Source organism: Notothenia coriiceps, unplaced genomic scaffold (genome assembly GCF_000735185.1).
Source record: "Notothenia coriiceps isolate Sejong01 unplaced genomic scaffold, NC01 NC01_scaffold00017533, whole genome shotgun sequence".
Classification (NCBI taxonomy): domain Eukaryota; kingdom Metazoa; phylum Chordata; class Actinopteri; order Perciformes; family Nototheniidae; genus Notothenia; species Notothenia coriiceps.
Genome location: NW_011350234.1, coordinates 43,213 through 54,614, shown reverse-complemented (window position 1 = coordinate 54,614; position 11,402 = coordinate 43,213).

The following is an 11,402-nucleotide window of genomic DNA, read 5'->3' as shown; positions in this document are numbered from 1 at the left end:
GGACCGTGTCCATTGGACTTACAGCGACATCGTGGTTCATGGTGAGTGGTCTGTCGCCATGGCAACAGCATTTGATGACACCCCATAATATGCTTAGATGCGTAAATGTGAAAGCCACGTTACCAAGGTCTGAACAATGTTTATTATCTATAAAATTAACATTCAGATTTAAAAGTTCTGTTACACAAATAATGTCAGAAAGATGTGTAACATTTTAAAGTTGGAATGAGGTTTCTGAGTGAAAGTATGAATGAACAGTTAGCAGTTGAAGTCGCATGAAGATTTTGAAGATTTTTCAAGTCTGAAGAGTTTGTTGAGAATGTTAAACATTTGATGAGTTATTGGATATATCTCTGGAATTATGAAAGTTATGAATGAGAAAAGTAATAGCCATCAATTCCCGATCGAGCTGAAAGTTTTGATGTTTGAACGGAGTTTCTTCGATGTGGAATGTGGGAGCAGAAGAGGCTCAAAATAACCCGGCGGAATAAAAATAATAAAGAATGTGTGCGTAGAAGAACAAGTAGTTGCAATGCTGTATCAGCATTCCAACTAAATAATGATCATTACAGCGCATTCAGATATAGATATGGGTTTCATATGTAATTGTTGTTTCACTGGCTGGCAGATCCGGCGCCAGAACAAATCTAAAGGGAGGGCATATGATTTTCATTGGAGGGCACACAAAACCGTCATGTGCTGCGGGCCTGCGGCACAATATATATCAAACAGCAAGGCCAACAGCATTGCGCAAAGACGCACACGTATCGCAAATACATACACAAATAAAGGGCAACATAGAAACCACTTTTGAAACATTGTGTGCGTGGCAGCACAAACACTGGTAAATCACGAGCAAGGCACACTGGTTAAGGATGGCAGCTTCCTCATCGTTGCACTCGGAGAGAAATAGTAGAACGGAGACCATGAACTGTTTAACCCGCCTTGGGCATGGTTTATTTTCCTTTGCACCGCAGGTGCATCCTTTCACTCAGCTGAGCTAACTTAAAACATTATTTCGGCCAACCCTGCATCTTTGTGCAGCGTATACTCAAACAGCGATAGGAAGAGCCCACTGCCTGACTCGGACATGCTGTGGAGTGAATCGTGGTCACCTCTGAGAGGGATTTGGTTGACAGCTAAAAAAGCTATAATATCAACGACAGCTGACACGTAATAACGGTTCCGTGCCAGTTGATCTGTCTGCACCAAAGTTCTAATTTCCTTACTTGTTTCCTCGCGTATCTGTCTCTCTCTCCACAAACTCTCACATGAAATGTGTTCTTTTGATGCGGCATGTCTTAGCAGTCCTTTATCAGTATGTAATGCGTGTTTCCAGTCGCAAAAACCTTTGGTAGTAAAGGCCTCATCAGATGAAGACGTATTTACTTCAAACTGTCTACAGGGGAAACAAAAGGCTGCGTCTGCTTTTAACGAATCTTCAAGCCATGGCCTGTTGTAGTACCATGCAGTGGCAAAAGTGCGCTTCTTTCCTGAAAACAATCAGTTTCACCTGGTTGGGTTTATTAACCCTAAGATCATCTGGGGCTGTTGATCTTTGAGCAGTTGCTGGCCCAATAGTACCTGTTGATGTGCTGATATCTTTACAACATCAGGAGGATACGTCCCCAGCTGACCCAGAAATAAGCGCAGGTTCTGGTCCAGGCTCTCGTCATCTCACGCCTAGACTACTGCAACTCCCTCCTGGCTGGTCTACCTGCATGTGCCATCCGACCTCTGCAGCTCATCCAGAATGCAGCGGCTCGTCTGGTCTTCAACCTTCCTAAATTCTCCCACACCACGCCGCTCCTCCGCTCCCTTCACTGGCTTCCAGTAACTGCTAGAATCCACTTCAAGACACTGGTACTTGCGTACCATGCTGTGAATGGATCTGGCCCTTCCTAAATCCAGGACATGGTTAAACCGTACACCCCAGCATGTGCACTCCGCTCTGCATCAGCCAAACAGCTCGCTGCACCCGCACTGCGATGGGGACCCAAGTTCCCATCAGCAAAAACTCGTGGGTTTGCTATCCTGGCTCCAAAATGGTGGAATGAGCTCCCCATTGAAATCAGGACAGCAGAAAGCTTACACATCTTCTTCAGACTGAAAACTCATCTCTTTGGACTCCACTTCGAGAGATATAATTACTAACAAAGCACTTATATACTAATAAAGGACTGGCTTATCTAAAGCCAGTTGAGTAGCACTTGAACTGTTTGGCTCTATGAAACCTGATGTACTTATATGATTCTGTTTTATTCAAGTTTGTATCTTGTTGGTCGAACGCACTTATTGTAAGTCGCTTTGGATAAAAGCGTCAGCTAAATGTAATGTGTTAAAATCTACGTCACACACACAGAGAGAGAGAGAGAGAGAGAGAGAGAGAGAGAGAGAGAGAGAGAGAGAGAGAGAGAGAGTAGTAGTAGTTAGTTAGTANTCAATTATGGGGTTTCTTCAAATGCCGTTGCCATGGCAACACAATGCTCGCCATGAAACACGGTTTTCTCATAACTGGCCGTTTGGAGTATTTTCACTGAAGTTATGAGAAAACCGTGTTTCATGGCGAGCATTGTGTTGCCATGGCAACGGCATTTGAAGAAACCCCATAATTGACGTAGAGCTGTTGAGGGCTGGACCGGCGATATACAAGCGAAGTTTGGGGGACGATCGGACCGTGTCCATTGGACTTACAGCGACATCATGTTTTATGGCGAGGGATNGCACCCCGCCTCTGGAACTCCCTCCCCCAATCTGTCCGCCACTCTCCCACACTGTCTACCTTCAAAACCCAGCTGAAAACATACCTCTTCTCCCAAGCCAGGCTTGGGAGAAGAGGTATGTTTTCAGCTGGGTTTTGAAGGTAGACAGTGTGGGAGAGTGGCGGACAGATTGGGGGAGGGAGTTCCAGAGGCGGGGTGCTGATCTGGAGAATGCTCTGTTGCCAAATGTTTTGAGTCTTGATGGTGGTACTGTGAGGGAGAGAGTGGTCCTACCCTCAACAGCTCTACGTCAATTATGGGGTTTCATCATATGCCGTTTCCATGGAAAAGCATCCCTCGCCATAAAAGACGATGTCGCTATAATGTTCAAAAGGTGCTCAAACTTCACATGTGTGCTAACAATCCAGCCGTGAAGACATCTACGGGACGGTTTTGAGATTTCTTCAAATGAACAATGCTCGCCATGAAACACGGTTTTCTCATAACTTCAGTGAAAATGCTCCAAATGGCCAAAAACTTCACAGGTTTGGTAACGATGCAGCCATCAACGCATCTAAGCGTATTATGGGATTTCATCAAATGCCATTGGCATGGCGACAGATCATTCGCCATCAAGTTAGTTCAAAAGTTTGCAGTTCAAATATTCTACTGCTTTTCCAAGCCTTTTTACTTATTGTCTTCTCTCATCACACATTCAAGCCCCCAGTGTTCATGTATCATTTCAATCTAAATTCTTCACTTTCTTCTTACACATTACATTTCAGCATAGAAGTTTAGCGTCAGCTTTTCAGCATAAAGCATCCCCACTAGCAATTTCTTCAGGAATTGCATTTTCTAATTTTAAAGTGCTATTTCTTCTTCTTCTTCTTCTTCTTCTTCTTCTTCTTCTTCTTCTTCTTCTTCTTCTTCTTCTTCTTCTTCTTCTTCTTCTTCTTCTTCTTCTTCTTCATTATTATCATTTTTATGAATACAATTAAAATATAAGCATGGTCAGTTTTATATACTTATACTGTATAATCTATATATTTCACTTAAGTAATGGGACTATTTGCCCTCTTTTATTTTGTACCTTTTTTTAGGAATGCATGTGTAGGAAATTAAAAGATGAGAAAAGGGCCTAACACCGATCCAATTTCAGGACCTTTAGGTGTGCAGAGGATGCCAAGCTTTCGGAGAGAAAATTAAGTACCCAATTCAACTAATTAAAATTAACCTGATGCAGGCAGTCAGGTCAGACTGGTGCTTCCAAGTTTCTATGCTATATAAAGTTGAATTATTAAGGAAATATCCCTGAGCTTGTTCAAACACTTTCAATCATCCTCAGTGTTTTTTCTTTTGGTTTCAATTTGAGCGTTTGTGTATGTTAAGTGCAAGCGTATGTTTGTGTGTGTGTGTGTGTGTGTGTGTGTGTGTGTGTGTGTGTGTGTGTGTGTGTGTTTCATAATCCTGTCAAGCCATCTGTTTTCATTAAAACCTGCTCCTGTTGCACCAGAGATCCCAAGTATTCATCTTGCCACATGTTACTTTGAACTAGTAGCTCAAAGTTTTCCGCTTGTTTTTTCACAAACCTGAACCACTAAGAAGAGCTTAGGCAAACGTGTTAAATAAAAAAAGTTAAACAAGTTCACATGTGTCGTTAGGGATTTATGTAGCACTTTGAGAGGAGTTACACCTTGGGGAAATGCTCATGCTTGGAAATTAAAGCGTTTTTCATTCCAATACTACTGCACATATTGCCTGTAGATTATGCCTGAATGAAACAGAGCAAAGTATTTATTTCCCTTTTGGTCTGTCTTGTCTCTCTTTCTTTTCCCCCACATGTGGCTGGATTTGGTTTGGCTATGTTAATCCTTGGCATAAGGGGGCTAGGCTGGATTATCAACTGATGTGGAAACATCTGCATGCGTGGATAGTGAAGTAGTGAAGCTGCATTTGAGTCTCCAAGACGTCACAAATCATCATCACGAGATCTTTTGTGTCCTCTCTTCACTTGCCATTTTAGCCCCCAACAGAATACCGTTTTATTCAAACCATTGCAGGAGTAAAATAAAGTAAGGTTAATTCAAGTTGAAAATATTTTTGGCCTTATTTTCCACAGATCTGTCATGTTTAGAATGTTGCTAATAACTCAGCAAAGAGAAAAATATATGTATTTTTATCAGGGTATTTGAAGTTTAAAAAATAAATAACTTTAGTGCCAATTTGCCAGCGTGCTGTAAAAGAAAATCTGTTTATCTTCTTGCTCATCATGAGCACACATACGAGCAAGGCCTGGGTTTTGTGTTTTGCATATTTTGCATATACACCCGTTTCTATCTGCATAGAGCTATTAATATGAAGGGATGATTTAGAGGGCAGGGGAGACTGGGGATTAGGCCTGATTCAGTCCTCACTGGGGGGAGTTTGTGGAAGGAGGAGGTTTACATCAACAAGCTCTGATTTACGATGGTGAACAGATGGCGGAGAAATTGCTCTGTTTGGAAAAGATGTGCAATTTATTTCAGTAGATATTGTAGAACGAGAGAGAGAGAGAGAGGCCTGAGATGAGGTTACACTGGCAGGGTGAACTTTACTCTCATTGTACGAAGAAAACCAGGAGATGCTTGAAAGCTTTCTGAAGTCTTGTGAGTGTGTTTCAAGATTTACAAAAATCATGATAGTCTTGAGAGCAGCGAACACATTGAACATTGCAGCAGTTTGTTTTGAGCAAACAATAATTTTGGTTGATGTCATTTTTTATAAATGTTTACACGATATTCAGTAGAGGGCATGCACAGTTAAACCACTGTCCGCTCCATTTGTTATTTTTTGCTTTTCATTCAAACTGAGCTTTCTGTGACTGTCAGCAACTTCAACACCAAATAATTGCTAACAGTTACGGTACATATTGAACTTAATTGTTAGACCTACTCAGCATGACTGGCAGCTACATCAATTACATCAAGTTTATTTTTTCATTGGTAAAGCAGTTTTAAATCCCCAAAGGCAAGAATAGAAGGCAAGTAAAGTGCATGGATTTGCTTCAGGTAAATGGTGCAAACTTCAGACTGCTGTATGATCAACACCTTAAGCACTTTTCTCTTGCTTTTCAAGCCTATCAATATATGCTTGGTGCTGTATATACACAATATGATGTGACACTGCAATATTTGGATAAGAAATAAACAGTTGCCTTTTTTTAATCACTTGAGTTTGACCTGAGCACCCCATAGTGTCTGAATCAACACCCCTCTTGTCAATTATGAATCCATACACTTCCATTACATCAAATAAGTGAAAACATGATATAGTTACCACATACTGGATCCAATCAATACAGTACCCCCCCCCCACAACACACACGCACACCACACACACACACACACACACACAGCACACACACACACACCACACACACACACACACACAACACACACACACAAACAACACACACACACACACACACACACACACACACACACACACACACACACACACACGTAATATATTTTTGGAGCCTGCAGAAACATATTGATCCACATAAGGCAGTTTTGATGCAATATGGTGATTCAGCTTTTTTTCACGATTAATTTGAAGTGGTCCCAGTATTTTGTACATTTTAAGCAAGACTGAGAACTGTGAAAGTAAGTTGTGATTACAAAGAAGACTAGCAAACCTTTCGTGTATTATGAATTGAACTGATCTGAGGCTTGTAGATTTTAACAAGCGTGCAGAGAAAGAAAGGTCAATGCTAACGAGAGTCCCTCAGTGAAGGGCGTGCCAATACAGGCAGTTAAAATAGAGAAGGGTTAGAAACCTAGGGTGTGATGTAGGGCTGGATGTCAGTGTGTGTTGTGTGTGTGTGTTTGGACCATAGACTGTATATACAAATAAGGAGTCCTTGTAAAAGGATACAAGTGAGGTAAAGCTGGGACCACGCGCTACCATTAGCCTGATTGGCCTGAGAGGTCAGCAGGGGTCAATTGATGGGTCAATCACATTGTCGATTTGATGACCCAACCACATTGAGTTGGCAAATAGAGGGCTGGTCGCTGGACATGTTCGCTTTCCCTCCCCTCGCCTGAGTTATTGTGCAAGCCAGGGTTACGTTACATTAACACAGAAAAATCTATCCGATCACTTATGCTGATTTACGCCTGGACCGCACTGCCCTGTCAACCCTCTTGACCAGCTCAAGAGAACATTTTAAATGCAACAAGATTTATGCGGCAAATTACTTCACAGTGATAAAATATGAGTGCATGCGATCTGACATCTGAGCAGTGTGGTTATGTTGGATTATTTTCAAACCATACTCGGTAAGAAATCTGATATTTTGTGTGTGATTTTCCCAAGATCTCTTTTTTAAAGCTATTTCAATGAGCATTTCTTGACAACATTGTCACCTGGCATCCTTTAACTGGTGTATATATTACAGCAATCAATTAAAAAAGGCCGGACCTACATGTGTTTTGAACCAAAACGTGGCCTAGATAGAAAACACAAGATAAACGCATCAGTTTTCGAAGCCAGTCTCCTAATCTGTAGCAAAGTGCCAGAAGATCCGTGTATCTTTATCGGTGCCCCATTAATGATACAGCAAGTATAAAAGTACCCCAGCTCGGATACCACTCTTTCTTTAACCCACCAGATTCAGATCAGCCTGATCCACCAGAAAATAAATACCTCCACATGCTGCTACCAGCGACAGGATTTCAGGGGTCAAAAGGTTAGGGGTTTGGAAAACCGGTGACCTAACTTCATTGTATCTTTGCCACCAACAGAGCAATAAAAGGATTAAAGTGGGGAAATATCAAACCTGCTAACTAAAATGTCTTCCTTTTTTATAGTTTGCCCCTTTTGTCATATCTGGGTGCATGGAAAGTCACATTTCAATTGGGATTGAAATAAAAAACTAACATTTAAAACATGTTAGACGCTTTTATCCAAAGCGTCTTACATACTCAATACTGTGGGCAATCCCCACAGGAGCAATTTGGGGTGAAGTGTCTTGCCCAGTGACACAACGACATGCTGACTGCAGTGGGGTTTGAATCTGTGACCCCTTGATCCCAACACCAAGGCTCTATCCACTGCACCACGTGCCTCCTGACTGACACAATGCAATTTATTAAAAATCTGCAATGACTCCAACATAGCCTTTCTCAACAGTAGGGGGAATCATAGGGGTTTTGTCATTGCATCAGCTTCTCTGGTTTGGATACCTTCATTGTTCATAATTCCGTTTCTTTTTCTTGGAGTCTAATTACCAACAGAGGTCCCTTCATTTCCAGAAACATATGAACATGAGTTAAATGGGTAAAACACTAAACAAAGCGGTGTTACAGTATGTACAAATCTTAGATGCAGCTTGGCAAAAACCAAAAATCCAGAAGGGGAATGGTTGCTACCAATATTTGTACAGCATGTTTCTCTTATAAGACATTTTACCGAGGTGCAGAGGTGGCTTTCTGTCCAAAGCCAATGGACAGTCAGTTTTTCTCTGACACTGTGATGCAAAATTAGAATTCATTTGGAGTTATGCTTGTGTCAACCTGATTTATGCGAGTCCAATATTCTCAGCTCTGGTCTGGTCACCAATTCCTGAGGGAATATCAGGCTCTTTAGCAGCTAAATGCTCCAATATGTTCACCAGCTAGTCACTGACCTTGTCTGTTGACTCTTCACTGCTGGGCTGTAGCATACAGTGAGTTTAACAGAGCTTTCTCCTGGTATCGATATGTGGAAACGAGAGAGGCGAGAGCGAACCAAAATAATGAAGTTGTGCATGTAGAACCAAACCAATGACCTGGAAGAGGCTTCAGGAACTATAGGGTTGTGTATGTGAATGGGTCACATATCTGCATATTGTTGATATAAATATTGAAAGTAGCAACTTTAAAAGCCCTAAACCCCAGAAGAGATGTCAGAACCTATTACCAGTACCTTCTTGCATACCAATGTTTTTATTTTTGATTATGTATTTTTCACAACATTTTATGTATTAACGTTTATTCTATGGGGCTCATTTTTGGCACTATCTCTCCACCTGGCAGCATGAGCTTACTTCCTGCGTAGCCCTCTACACCTTTCTCTTCCATTCCCTCTCTCCCCCATCTGTTGAGACGTCAGCAGAGGTCTTTAAGAATCTGATTGATAGCACTCGTACCTCACATTTCTTTGCCAGCTGACAGGAGATTACCAGTGTCAATTAGTGTTTATGAGATTCCCGAAACTCACTTAACAACCTGCATCTTGAAGAAAGATATAGCATTTATTAGCATTTTTCTCTCTCCATTTTTTTATATTTCGAATTTAAATATTTCACAAGGGAGGAATAGCATTATTTCAGCTGTGATAAGAAGCAGCTTCTACACCATCTAACACACAAATGTATCAATGAGTGAAGAAAATGGAACATAAATCAGGTTAAAGGTATCAGTCCTCCATGCTGCCGTTTAGACAATAGCTGTGTTCAGCTGTGCGGCAGATCAGGTGTCCAGCTTCACACACGGTGACCCCAGGTTTGCAGGTTTGCGGTTACCTCCAAACTCCTCCAATATTAAACACAGACGTCTATTATCAGCAACTGGTCTCCCTTTACACAGCGACACACGCAGAGACACACATGCACGCACATACACAAATGTCTGCCTTTACAGGTGCACGCGTGTTTTGTTTGGTTGTTTTGTGAGCCTGTCTATGTGTGTGGACTATAAAGACAATAGATGAGCTCACAATGAAATATTTAGTAAAGAACAGTACACAGCCTGTAAGGTGTTAGTGTTCACATCACAAGGAGAAAGAGGAAGAAGAAACAGGTAACGTCAGAATTTTTGCTTATTCGCTTAAAAGTGGACCTAAAAACTTGCTCTGCAGTTCCTGGACCACCCTGGTGTTAGCTTAGCTTTTAGCTTATGTGCTTTAGACTAATATTTGTCAGATGTATCCTAATTTCACTTAGCATATAGTGTTCATTTCTTTAGTATTTTGAAAGTTCATTTGTTCTATCCCTTTCATATGTAACCTAGCTTTGCTTTAAAGATCTTAGTAAATGTTGTATTTGAGCTATGAAAGTGGAACTAAACAGGACTTTTTAGAAAGAAGATTCCTAACATGATAAGTTCCTCCACAATTCTTAGCATGTAACAACATTTTCATGCGGCAGGAGCAGGCTTGCTTCAGAGCTTGTGGTGGCTTATCCTCCCCAGGTTGGGTTTTGTCCCAGTCAGCCCGCTACAAAGAGCGTTTAGCCTCTCCTGAATAATCCAATGCGAGCATCCGGTAGATGGAAGCCTGGGGTTCGAAACCTGAGAGCGACATCTGACACATACACACAGAGGGGACCTGGGGACTGAATGACTTCAGGTGGTTGGTGGTGGTGGTGTGGCTTCTGGTCACCTAACCCAGAGTTCTCTCAACCCCCCCCCCTTCTCCTCAAATCCCTTGTTGAAGCCTAAATGGGGCAGAGTGGGTTGGAATAAAAACACTGTCTCACATGAACTTGAAGGGTACAGTTTCCACCACACAGTAGCCTACCTGGTTTTGATGTCTTGTTTCGGCCTGACATTTTTTCTACTGCGTATCTGCATCTTTATTACATTTTGTAAAAAAAGAATATTCTTAGGATGATATTCTAAAATAAGAAATATATTACAAACTGATGACTTTTTGTTCAAATATTTGCAGTTGAGAACACTAATGGAATATAATAAATGAATACACAGGCTACTGAGAAATGCAATGTTGCACCTTTTTTATACATTTTCCACCAAAGTACGTCATGGTGTGGTCGAGCCGTGACAGAGGGTCATGTCTCGGCTGTCAAGCAATCACAATTACTGTATATTTGTTGGCCACCTCTAAGACTCGCACTGAACGTGGTGCTCAGTAACTTATCGCCCCGTCCCTAACCTTTCTGGGCAGAGGGAGCATCCATCATCTTAAAGTGCGATCTATTCCGGTCCACCTTCAGTCAGGAGGGGAAAGGCCTGAGCCAGCGTGTGTGTGAGTGTGTGTGTGTGTGTATGTGTGTTTGTCGGCACAACTTATGGGCTGTCAGCACAAAGTGCAGAGCCTTGCCGGAAACTGACAACCGCTGAATGACTGACAGGGACATTGCACCATTATGTTCCCTATATGTGTGTGTATGTAAGTGTGTGTGTGTGTGTGTGTGTGTGTGTGTGTGTGTGTGTGTGTGTGTGTGTGTGTGTGTGTGTGTGTGTGTGTGTGTGTGTGTGTGTGTGTGTGTGTGAGTGAGCATGTTTGTATGCCTGTGTGTATAATCATACACATTAAACCTGCCTCCAGTTATATTTCTCTTTTTCCCCGAAAGCTTTTTTTTCTTGCCACTCGTCACGTAGTGAAGCGATGTACACAACCACCACTTATCATTATGATGACTTCCACACTGTCACCTAGAAATGTGACTGTGGCAAATTAGACAAGCCTTCTTCAATCATTACCACAGTGTAATGGTTTTCATCCTTTCCCAAGAGTCCAATAATTGTTTCTTTTTATATTTTAATGTGCCTCTGTATAATTTCATATCCTACGCCCAAAAACATATACATTTTCCTCTTGCCAAAACACACAAACAAGTTATCATTCGTCTGTCATATGGCTGCTTTATCAGTCCACTGTCAATTATCAGTTGAGCTTTTATTCTCCCATTTTCTCCTAGGTGGCTCCTCCTCCTTC